The following is an 11,303-nucleotide window of genomic DNA, read 5'->3' on the forward strand; positions in this document are numbered from 1 at the left end:
TAAAGTCAGAATCCTAAAATCTACAATGAGCACACACTAGGAGATTTCTTTGCTACTCCAAATATAACGGTAATTGTTTATGAGTCATATTATATATTATACAAATATAAACTAATATATTCTTTTTTTTAAGATTTTATTTATTTATTTTTAGAGAGGGGAGGGAGATAGAGAGAGAGGGAAGGAAGGGAGGCACAAACAGCAATGTGCGGTTGCTGGGGGTCATGGCCTGCAACCCAGGCATGTGCCCTGTCTGGGAATTGAACCTGCGACACTTTGGTTCGCAGCCCGCTCTCAATCCACTGAGCTACACCAGCCAGGGAATATATTCTTCTTATAGAAAATTGGACAAATATTAACAAGTTGAAAGAACAAAATTACAGCTCCTCCACTCAGAGAAACTACAATTGGCATGTACTTTAAAAACTTCTTTTTCCCCTACTTTTCACTTTTACAAATGTGTGATCATATTCTATAAACAATTTTGCATTTAGTTTTCCTCACTTAGCAAATTTTATCACATTATTTTAAAAATTCACTTACAAACACAATTTTTAGTAGCTGTATATTATGTTATAATTTACCTAACAATCATCTGTATGGCTGAACATTTAAGTTGCTTCCAAATTTTCATTAATATAAATAATGCTACTGAACATCTTTATACATGGTCCTTTTTTTTTTTCAGGATTATCCCATTAGTGATTCCTTTTCTTAAAAATATATTTTATTGATTATGCTATTATAGGTGTCCCATTTTTTTCTCCCCTGTATTCCCCCCCTACCCTGTACACCCCTCTCACCATCATCCCCCCACCTTAGTTCACGTCCATGGGTTGTACATATAAGTTCTTTGGCTTCTCCACTTCCCATACTATTCTTAACCTCCCTCTGTCTATTTTGTACCTACAGTTTAGGCTTCTTATTCCCTGTATCTCTTCCCCCATTCTTCCCCTTCCATCTCCCAACTGATAACCCTCCATTTGATCTCCATTTCTGTGATCCTGTTCCTGTTCTAGTTGTTTGCTTAGTTTGTTTTTGTTTTTGTTTTTGTTTTTAGGTTCGGTTGTTGATAGGTGTGAGCTGGTTGTCATTTTACTGTTTGTATTTTTGATCGTCTTCTTTTTCTTAAATAAGTCCCTTTAACATTTCATATAATAAGGACTTGGTGATGATGAACTCCTTTAACTTTACCTTATCTGGGAATCTCTTTTTCTGCCCTTCCATTCTAAATGATAGCTTTGCTGGGTAGAGTAATCTTGGATGTAGGTCCTTGCCTTTCATGACTTTGCATACTTCCTTCCAGCCCCTTCTTGCCTGTAAGGTTTCTTTTGAGAAATCAGCTGAGAGCCTTATGGGAACTCCTTTGTAGGTAACTGTCTCCTTAGCTCTTGTTGCTTTTAAGATTTTCTCCTTATCTTTAATCTTAATGTAATTATGATGTAAGATTCTCTCCTTATCTTTAATTTTGGTGTAATTATGATGTGCTTTGGTGTGTGCTTCCTTGAGTCCAACTTCTTTGGGACTCTCTGAGCTTCCTGGACTTCCTGGAAGTCTATTTCCTTTGCCAGATTGGGGAAGATCTCCTTCATTGTGTTTTCAAATAATTTTTCAACTTCTTGCTCTTCCTCTTCCCTTCTGGTTATCCCTATGATTTGGATGCTGGAACATTTAAAGTTGTCCTGGAGTTTCCGAAGCCTCTCCTCACTTTTTGGAATTCTTGTTTCTTCATTCTGTTGTCATTGAATGTTTCTTTCTTCCTTCTACTCCAAACCATTGATTTGAGTCCCAGTTTCCTTCCCTTCACTGTTAGTTCCCTGAACATTTTCCTTTATTTCACTTTTCATACCCTTCACTTTTCCCCCATTTTTGCGACCATACTCAATTATTTCATAGGCATCCTGATAACCAGTGTTTTGAACTCTGCATCTGATGGGTTGGCTATCTCTTCACCACTTAGTTGTATTTTTTCCAGTGCTTTGACCTGTTCTTTCATTTGGGCCATATATATTTTTTTATTGTCTTGGTACACCTGATATGCAGTAAGGGGTGGAGACTTAGGTATTAGCCAGGGTGGCGCTGTATGTAGGGGAGGAGTCTGAGAGGGAACAATGACACTTGCTCAGCTGTCACAGGCTTTCAGTCACTTTCCCTGCTACCCCCAAGCAAACTGGGCCCTTCTGGGCCTGATTGCCAGGTGGGTGGGTTTGTGTATGTTCTAGGTCCCTGTGGGTCTCTCCAGTGAACTCTCCCGTGAGGCTGGGAATTTCTTCTGCTGCCTCACAGGTTTTTATAGTCAGAGTCTTTGAGGCTTTATTTCCTTGCACTGGAACCCAGGGTTTCATGGTCTGTCTTGCTCCCCAGTAGTTCCTCTAGGTTTATCCACATGCAAATGTGGGACCATCTGTTCTTCCAGCTGCTGCCTTGCCCGGTCCACCAGTCACTCTCGAGTACTCTCCACCCCAGCTGCCTGTCTCCATCCCTCCCACCGGTCTGGGTGAGTGTTTCTTCTTTAACTCCTTGGTTGTCGGACTTCCATACAGTTCGATTTTCTGACAGTTCTGGTTATTTTTTGTTTTTAAATTTGTTGCTTTCCTTCTTTGGTTGTGCAAAGAGACAAAGTGTATCTACCTGTGCCTCCACCTTGGCTGAAAGTAAGATGCCATTAGTGATTCCTAGAAGTGGGATTACCATAGCCAAAGGTGTCAAGACTCTTTATTAAAAAAACTAACTTGCTTATCCTTTTTTTAAAGACTGCATTTACTTATTTTTAGAGACAGGGGAAGCGAGAAAGGGAGAGAAACATCGTCATGCCAGGGAAACATCCATCTGTTGCCTTTTGCACAAAATCAACTAGGAACCTAGCCTGCAACCCAGGCATGTGCCCTGAGTGGGAATCTAACCAGCTACCTTTCAGTTCGCAGGCTGGCGCTCAGTCCAGAGCCACACCCACCAGGGCTAAATTGCTTATTCTTATTTACATTCCCACCAGAAATAAGAAAAGGTGCCTCTTTTGTTATGTTCTTGCAAATATATGCTATTATTAAAAACAAACAAAACAAAAAACATTTGCTATTTTGATAGGCATAACTGAGGTCTTATTTTCACTTGCATTTCTTCACTACTAAGACGGAATATTTTCCTGCTGTGTCTGTTAATCACCTTTCATCGTTGTGTGTGTGCGTGTGGTGCATACTCTGTTATGTCCTTTTCCCATTCATCGACTGGGTCTTAGTCTTTTTCTTACCAAGCTGCAGTCATTCTTCATATATCAAAGGTATTCATAAATAATTTTTAATTCTAAATAAACATAAACTTACAGAATATTTGCAAATATAGTGTAAAGAACAACATTAACTTAAAAAATCTGTGGCATTCCTACAAATGTTGCCTCCAGTTTGTAGTTTATCTTTTCATTAAGATTTAGTTTTTAATTTTAGATTTAAAATTTGAGTTTACTGGGAATTTTTTATCTGAATTATTTAATTCTGTCTAAGGTAGTTTTCCCTGCTCAAGAAATTCAATATATACTCTATTTTTGTCAAGATCTCTGTAAATGATTTAACTTATTTTACTTTTATCCTTTCAGTCCATCCAAAAGAATGAGATGAATATCTGAACTGATTTTCCTCAAAATACTTAGTGTTTTCCAAACAATTTATTGAATAATCTTTCCTTTTGTTATTGGGCTTGCAATACCCCATCAACACATATTAAATTCTATATACAGTAGGATCTGTTTTGTGCACGTGTCTGCCTACTCCCATGTCTCTATGATGTCTTAAGTTATTATAGCTTTAGAGTACTCTATTCCCTACTAATATAGTCATTTATTTTTCCAAACTGTATTTTGTGAAGAAAATGGTGACTTTAATTGGCATTGAGTAATATCTATAAAATATGATAGACTAACAAGTTTACAAAATTTGGTCTCTCCATCGAAGAACATCTCTCTCCTTGTATATCTTTCAGTAGTTTTGTCGTTTTCTTTATATAGTCTCTTACATTTCTTAGGATATTAGAATAGAATCTTTTTCCATTGTATTTTATTGTTTTGTAACTTATTACTGCTGCCGTATTAAGAATAAGCAAAGATGTCATGTAATAACAAGGAACCAATTGCATTTTTATCTCTAGTACCTTACTGAGCTTTAAATAATTCCAGAAATTTCATTTTATTATCATGGTTTTTCTCGTGTATATCATTATCATTCATAAGTAATGATTATTGCTTTCTCTTTTCCAAAATTTAGATCTCATTTCTGTGCCCTGTATTGTTTGCACTGGCCAGAATTGTAATTCAATGTTAACTAATAATGGTGAAAGTTATATCCTGGTTTTGTTTCTAATTTAAATGAATATATTTCCATGAAGTATTATGTGGCTATTGGTTTCAGATAGATTTTTAAAATAAGATGATAGTCTTTTAAGTTAAGAGCTTTTTAAAAATTTATAGTTCAGACTTTATGTCTTTTTAGTAAGAACTTAAATGATTTAGGGTTTTTTTCTTCCTTACTTGAGTTACTGATTTGATATATTAATATAATTAAAAATATTAAACCATCTATATATTCCTAAAATACATTAACATTCCCTTCTACATTATGATGTATTATCAATTAAATTATGCATTGATTTACTTATCTGTAGAAATAATTTTCCCCACTTTATCACAATGGATTGAAGTCTCCTTGTAAGGATAAATTAAATACAGGGTGGGGCAAAAGTAGGCTTACAGTTGTGATTACATGAAACACAGTTTATTCTTATATTATTATTTATTTATTATTGCATTATTTTCCATATGAACAACTATAAACCTACTTTTGCTACACCCTGCATAATAGAATAGCCAAATTCAAACAGGAAATGATTCATAGGCTATGCCAGAGGAAGGTTAAGAAGCTTGCCAAGTTCACACAGCTAGTTAAGTGATAAAGTCAATTTCAAACTTAGAGCATGTGCTCTCTACTGCTACAGTTGCTCTCAGAGTACTGGGCTTTCTGATACTTTTCTAGCTTGACCCTGGCATAGAGTTTTATTTGGAAAAAAATGGGTGGATCTTTGTATCCTCCTGAAATTCTCCACCAATACTGTGTTTCTCAACCAAGATGTTATTACAGTTGGGCAACTGCGAATTTGCATTCTGTAACGAGTACCCATTTTACGTGGCCAGGTAAACAGAAACACGTCTGCCTTAACAGACAAATCAAATGAGGATATACAATCTCTTACAGAAATGGAGGTGCTGCAAAAGGTCTGGTGCTTTAAACAAAATGCACTGATAGAAATGAGCAAGGGAGGGTTCCTGGACGTAGGGACAGATTTTTCCTTACAAAGAGCTTTGGATCCCTTTAACACAGATAAAAGGGTGACCTTTCGTCCCAGGTTTTGTTGTTTATCTCATGGCTACAATATCTTTAGTCCGAATATTTATTGCATCTGGTAGTAAAATTAGATGCCTGCTTTAGTCATGAAACAATTATACAAAAATATAGAATTGATCCTTTAAATCACAGGCGGCAAACACAAGGCCCAAAGGCCAAATCCAACCTTCCACCTTGTTTTATCCGGCCTGGAACCTTGTTTCTACCCGGTGGCAGTGCCCAACTCTCACTTAACTGTTAAGGAGTCATTACATTTATATAGTCCTAAAATTACATTCAGCCCTTTGAAGGCAACCACAAGGCTGATGTGGCCCCTGGTGAAAATGAGTTTGACACCCCTGCCTTAAATAACAGAGAACACCTAGTTTTAAGCTATGTTCCTTTTGGGTGCTCTATTCAAGGTAAAACATGTATAATGAACCTCTAGGTAACCAAATGTTAACTTTTCAGGATTATTTTATGTTAACTTTTGCAGGATTATTTTAAAGTTGGTACATGTTGGAAAAGACTTCCACAATTATTAACTTTGTTCCATAATAACCCATCTATAGTACTGCAGTTGTGGCAAAAATTAGGGACTAGGGTCAGTTGTCTTTACAGTCACTTTTGGTTTGAGCTAAAATCACAGACATGGTATCTGGAAAGCATGCTTGTCTTTCTTTTATCTATTACATTCAACACTTCCCCAAATGGGAGACACTAACGAGAAGTTAAAAAGCAACCACGTTTTATCCCGTGGAAAACTCTAGCCACCTGTGAAGGGGCCATTTCTTCTGAGCGCGACTCCTGTAGCACTCAACACAGGGTACATTCCTTCACGGGGCCATGCTGTGGGAGTGTGGCCAGCCCAGAGCCAGTTCCTGTCTGTGGAATCACCAGCCAGGGCATGGAAATTAACAGCACGGTCTAACATCATCTCTAGAGACTTCTCCTCATGATAGTAAAGAGTATGACAAAGATTTGGGGTGAAATAAAGCCATCTGCACCCTGGGAGGTCCATCGTACAGCACCTGGGAAAGTCAGATTTACAGGTTTGAAGGGTGGCCTGTGGAAGAAAAAGTAAAGTTTTGATTTCAAATATTTGCCAGTGTTAAAATCCGGGCGAAATGAAGTTTGTTAAGAAATAAATTCACTGGAAAAAATTTTAAGTTATTGACATTGATGAAAGAAATGTATTAACTCTTCGATCTTTTTGTCCTATGAGATGTAACTATCAAATGTATTTGCAAATTCAATGTTTTTTTTTTAAAGTTCTATTTCCCAGAGAGCCATTTCCTTTTTTTTTTTAAGATTTTATTTATTTATTTTTAGAGAGGGAAGGGAGGGAGATAGAGAGAGAGAGAGAGAAACATCAATGTGCGGTTGCTGGGGGTTATGGCCTGCAACCCATGCATGTACCCTGGCTGGGAATCGAACCTGGGACACTTTGGTTCCCAGCCCGCGCTCAATCCACTGAGCTACGCCAGCCAGGGCTCAAATTCAATGTTTAGAAATGTTAAAAACATTCTAATCAAATTTCCAAATTAAAATGTTTGTAGTCCTGATTTTGTAAGATTGTAAGGTTTTAAAAAATATTTTAAACTTCTCTAATGGGTTTCCAAGTTTTCCACATTCTACACATAAGATGCAACATTTTCCAATATTTATGCAAATTATATAATATGGATAAATTAGTGTGATGAAATATTGATGAAAAAAGCAGGATCCACATTTTGTTTTTATTCTCATTTTTACATTCAAAACGTATACTAATTGATTTTAGTATTGCAACTTTAGTATTTTCTGTTTTTCAAACTTTTGAATGTTATATTACTTCTATAATTAAATGTGACATTTACATATCTTACCACTGATTTAATTTAAAAGCTAGCATTCTAGATAAAATAATATCCTCATAATCTTCCACTGTATTGTATATTCCACATAGTTTAAATTAAGGCAATGGGATTGAATAAACAGAGCAAGAAGCCACATTCAAATACTTTTGGTTTTATTAATATTGCAATATTGCCAGTTATAACTTGTTCTGTTCAGCAAAGATGATAAATCCTTAAATTTAACATGATGTAACAATTTCAGTTCACTATATAATCACACCCATACCTGCCAAATGTCCACTAAAATAATAAGGCAAATTATGTGGCCTCTATTTTTAACCTTTGGAGGGTTGGCTCCCCCATGAAGACACCATACTCTTATTGAACAGGCGTTTCAAATAGGCAGGAATAGGCTGTGAATATGAGGCTAGGGAGACTGCTGGTTGTTTTGTAAGTTGTCCAGAGTGTTTTAAAAGGCAATGTGACTGAGTAAAACTATGAGGAGCTCAGCATGTGGTTTTACACCCAGGCAGCTTTATACATTTACTTTAACTGTACACTTTTGTAGTTATTTGAGATTATGACATTGCTCAAGGTTAGGGCAATACACAAGCCAGAAATGTGGTTTCAGGTTTTTTATTCTTTATCCTCACCCAACATTTTTTCCCCCATAGCTGTTTAGAGAAAATGGAAGGGAGAGAGAAACATCAATGTTAGAAACATCAAGTGGTTGCCTTGTGTGTGCTCCAACCAGGGATCAAACCTGCAACCTGAGTACGTGTCGTGACTGGGAATCAAACCTGCAACCTTTTGGTCTATGGGATGACACTTGAACCAATTGAGCCACCCCAGCTGGGGCTGGTTTCAGTATCTTTACATTTTTTTTCCCTTCTGGTCTTTTATTTCAGCTTTGATATATATTTATTTATACTCTATCTTCTCAACAGGGATAAGCAAGTCAACAAATCCCAAAGCATATTTATTCCTATTTAGTTGTGTTTTCAATTTGGAATGTTTCCCAGGCCTAGCCATCATTCTCCCTGACACCTAATTTGGATACATGATAGCTACTCAAATACCTTATTGAAAGAAATAACTCTATGTGCTTTTTCAGGTGGCACACCATACCAGTGTTTAATTGGCTAGCAGTAATAATCTGCTTGACTGTGAGTCTTCTCTCTCATCCAACCACAAAAATAGGAGTATTTAAAAAACTATTGAAGTACATATTCATCTAAAAACATAGCCTCATAAGGAAATTAAAATAAAATTAAGTGTCTCTTGGAATTCCATTTTTTTTATTATAGCCATCCATGAAAATATGAAGTTGTATCTCAGTGTGGCTTTGATTTCCATTTTCTAATGAATAATCATGTTAAACATTTTTCAATGTGCTTACTGAACATTTGTATTCTTCCATGAAGAAATGTTCAAACTTTTGCCCATTAACTTAGTTGGGTCATTTGATTTTTACTATTGAGTTGTAAGGGCTTTTTGAAAATATATTTTGGAGAGTAATCTCTTATCAGATCTATTACTTGCAAATAGTCTCTTCTGTTTTGTGGCTTTCCTTTCCACTCTCTTGATAGTGTCCTTTGAAGTACTAAAGTTCTTACTTTAGGAGTCCAATTTATTTTTCTTCTGTCACTTGTGCTTATGATGTTACAACTGAAAAATGCCTAATAAAAGGCCACAAAGATTTATGCCTGTCTTTTTTTATTTATAGTTTTAGCTCTTACATTTAAATCTTTAACCATTTTTGAGTTAATTTTTGTGTATGGTGTGAGGTAGGAATTCAAATTAATTCTTTAGCACGCATGTTGGTGCTCAGTTGTCCCAAGATTATTTTTTGGAAAAATTGTTTTCCCCCTACTGAATGCTCACAGCACCCTTGTCAAAACACAGTCGACCACACATGTACTGTTTTTCCTCTGGACTTGCAATTCTATTCCATTGATCCCTGTTATCAGTCCTTGTCAGTACCGCACTGTCTTGATTACTATAGCTTTGGAGTCTTTTCTGAAATTAGAAACTGAGTCCTTCTAGTTTGAAAGGGTTGTATTAGCTACTTTTGGTCCATTGCAATTCCACATAAATTTCACAACCGGCTCATTGATTTCTGAAAAGTCAGGTGGGATTCTAACAGGGATTGTGCAGAATCTATAGATCAGTTTGCAGAGGACTGCCATCTTAATGTTGTGTTTTGACCCATAAACATAGGATAGATTTCCACTTATTTAGATTTTATTTCAACACTTTTATAATTTTCAGAACATTTTGCACTTGTTAAATTTATTCCTATGAATTTTATTTTTGATGCCATTGTTAAATGTAATAATTTCCCTAATTTTTTATACTTTTCATTGCAAGTATAAAAGAACTGATTTGTATCCTGCAACCTTGCTAAATTCTTTTAAGTTTTTTTTTTAAAGTAGATCCTTAGGATTTTTTACACACAAAATCTTGCCATCTGTGAAGAGTGATAGTTTTAATTCTTCCTTTCCAATTTGGATGCCTTTTCCTTTCTGAATTGTTGAAATTCTAATAGAGTGTTAAATAAAAGTGGCAAGGGCAGACACCACATCTTGCTCCTGCTCTGGGGGATGCAGTCTTCCATTATCATGTTAGCTGTGTATTTTTCATAGAGTTCCTTCATCAGCTTAAGAAAGTTTCTTTCCAGTTTTAGTTTGCTTATTTTTTTTAATTAAAAAAAGGATTTGGGGTTTTGTCAAACAATTTTTCTGCATTTATTAATTGTGTACTTTTCCATCTGTTCTTCACCTTAAAAAGAACAGAGCATCAAAAGCAAAAACTTGAGCTTCCAACATGAGAAAAGTGGTACTGCCAACTGTAGACAAATAATAAAAGGTTTATCACATTTAAAAAATATAACTGGCCAGTGCATCATCCTGCCTCTGTTATTACTGTCAATCTTTCATTTCAAGATGTATCTTACTAAGGAAAGAAATTTTCCAGAGAAGCTTTGGCTAAGATTAATTGTTGTCAAACTTCTTACATAATCTGATTACTATCAAAACTGTTTTAGTAAGCTAGTTCCCTTTCCCAGCATATAAAGGCAAAACAATACAGTAGTTTTAAACATTGTTTGGGGTACTTAGACATGATGCAAAATAAATTCAATACCCTGCTTCCTACCAGAAATAGACATAGATAATAGTAGTGCATTATCTTCAGCATAATCCTAAATAGTTATGGGACAAAGTAATAAAAGGCCTTTCCCACAAAATGTCCTTTTAAAATATTTAACATCTGACTATAAAATGTGTCCACTTCAATAAATACTTTCCAGAGTCCACTTATGTATTATACCACTTAAGTGACTCTGAACACTGTATATCTACCTGGCTTATATCATACAGAAATGAGACTCAAAATTAAGAATACATGGGGTATAACGCTGAAATAAATGACTCATTCCCAGCTAGGTAACTCCATCTGAAATATGGAGAAAGCATATGCAGTCACAATGACTTTCATAAGTCAATTAGTCATTGTTAATGTATTCTAGAAACAATTGTGACAATGTCTCTAATTTGCTTTTGACATTTCTTTTATATCCTAGGCATGTGACAATTTTATTCTTTCTATAAATATAGATAATCAAATCATTGGTCACTTACAAACAACTCAGACCTCTACCCTACTACCACCATCAGAATGGTTAAACAGGATAGGTTGGCAGGCTGGAGTTGTGTTTAAAACATCATTGGAAAAATAAAATTAAATCACACTTAACACTCATTTCAGGAGATGAGAAGTTTACTTAGAAATTGCAAACATTTAGCAAAGATAAGACGTGAACATTATTTTCCATATTCTACAGAAATACAATTATTTATAGCTGGCTTGGTACATGGTCACATAATAAAAACAAATCTAATGGAAAAAAGAATGGTTCATTCTATTTTTCTGCCACTTATCACAACTTAATAAGCATACCAGTAAGTACTGGAAGACAGCCGCATGGGAAGATTAGACTTCTAGGGCTGTTTGTTAATACACATGATCATATTGTAAGAATACTATAAAAACAAAATTGGTACAGATATACAATTAACATGCAATTTAAGCTATTATT

This window comes from Phyllostomus discolor, chromosome 3, assembly GCF_004126475.2.
Source record: "Phyllostomus discolor isolate MPI-MPIP mPhyDis1 chromosome 3, mPhyDis1.pri.v3, whole genome shotgun sequence".
In the NCBI taxonomy this organism is placed as follows: domain Eukaryota; kingdom Metazoa; phylum Chordata; class Mammalia; order Chiroptera; family Phyllostomidae; genus Phyllostomus; species Phyllostomus discolor.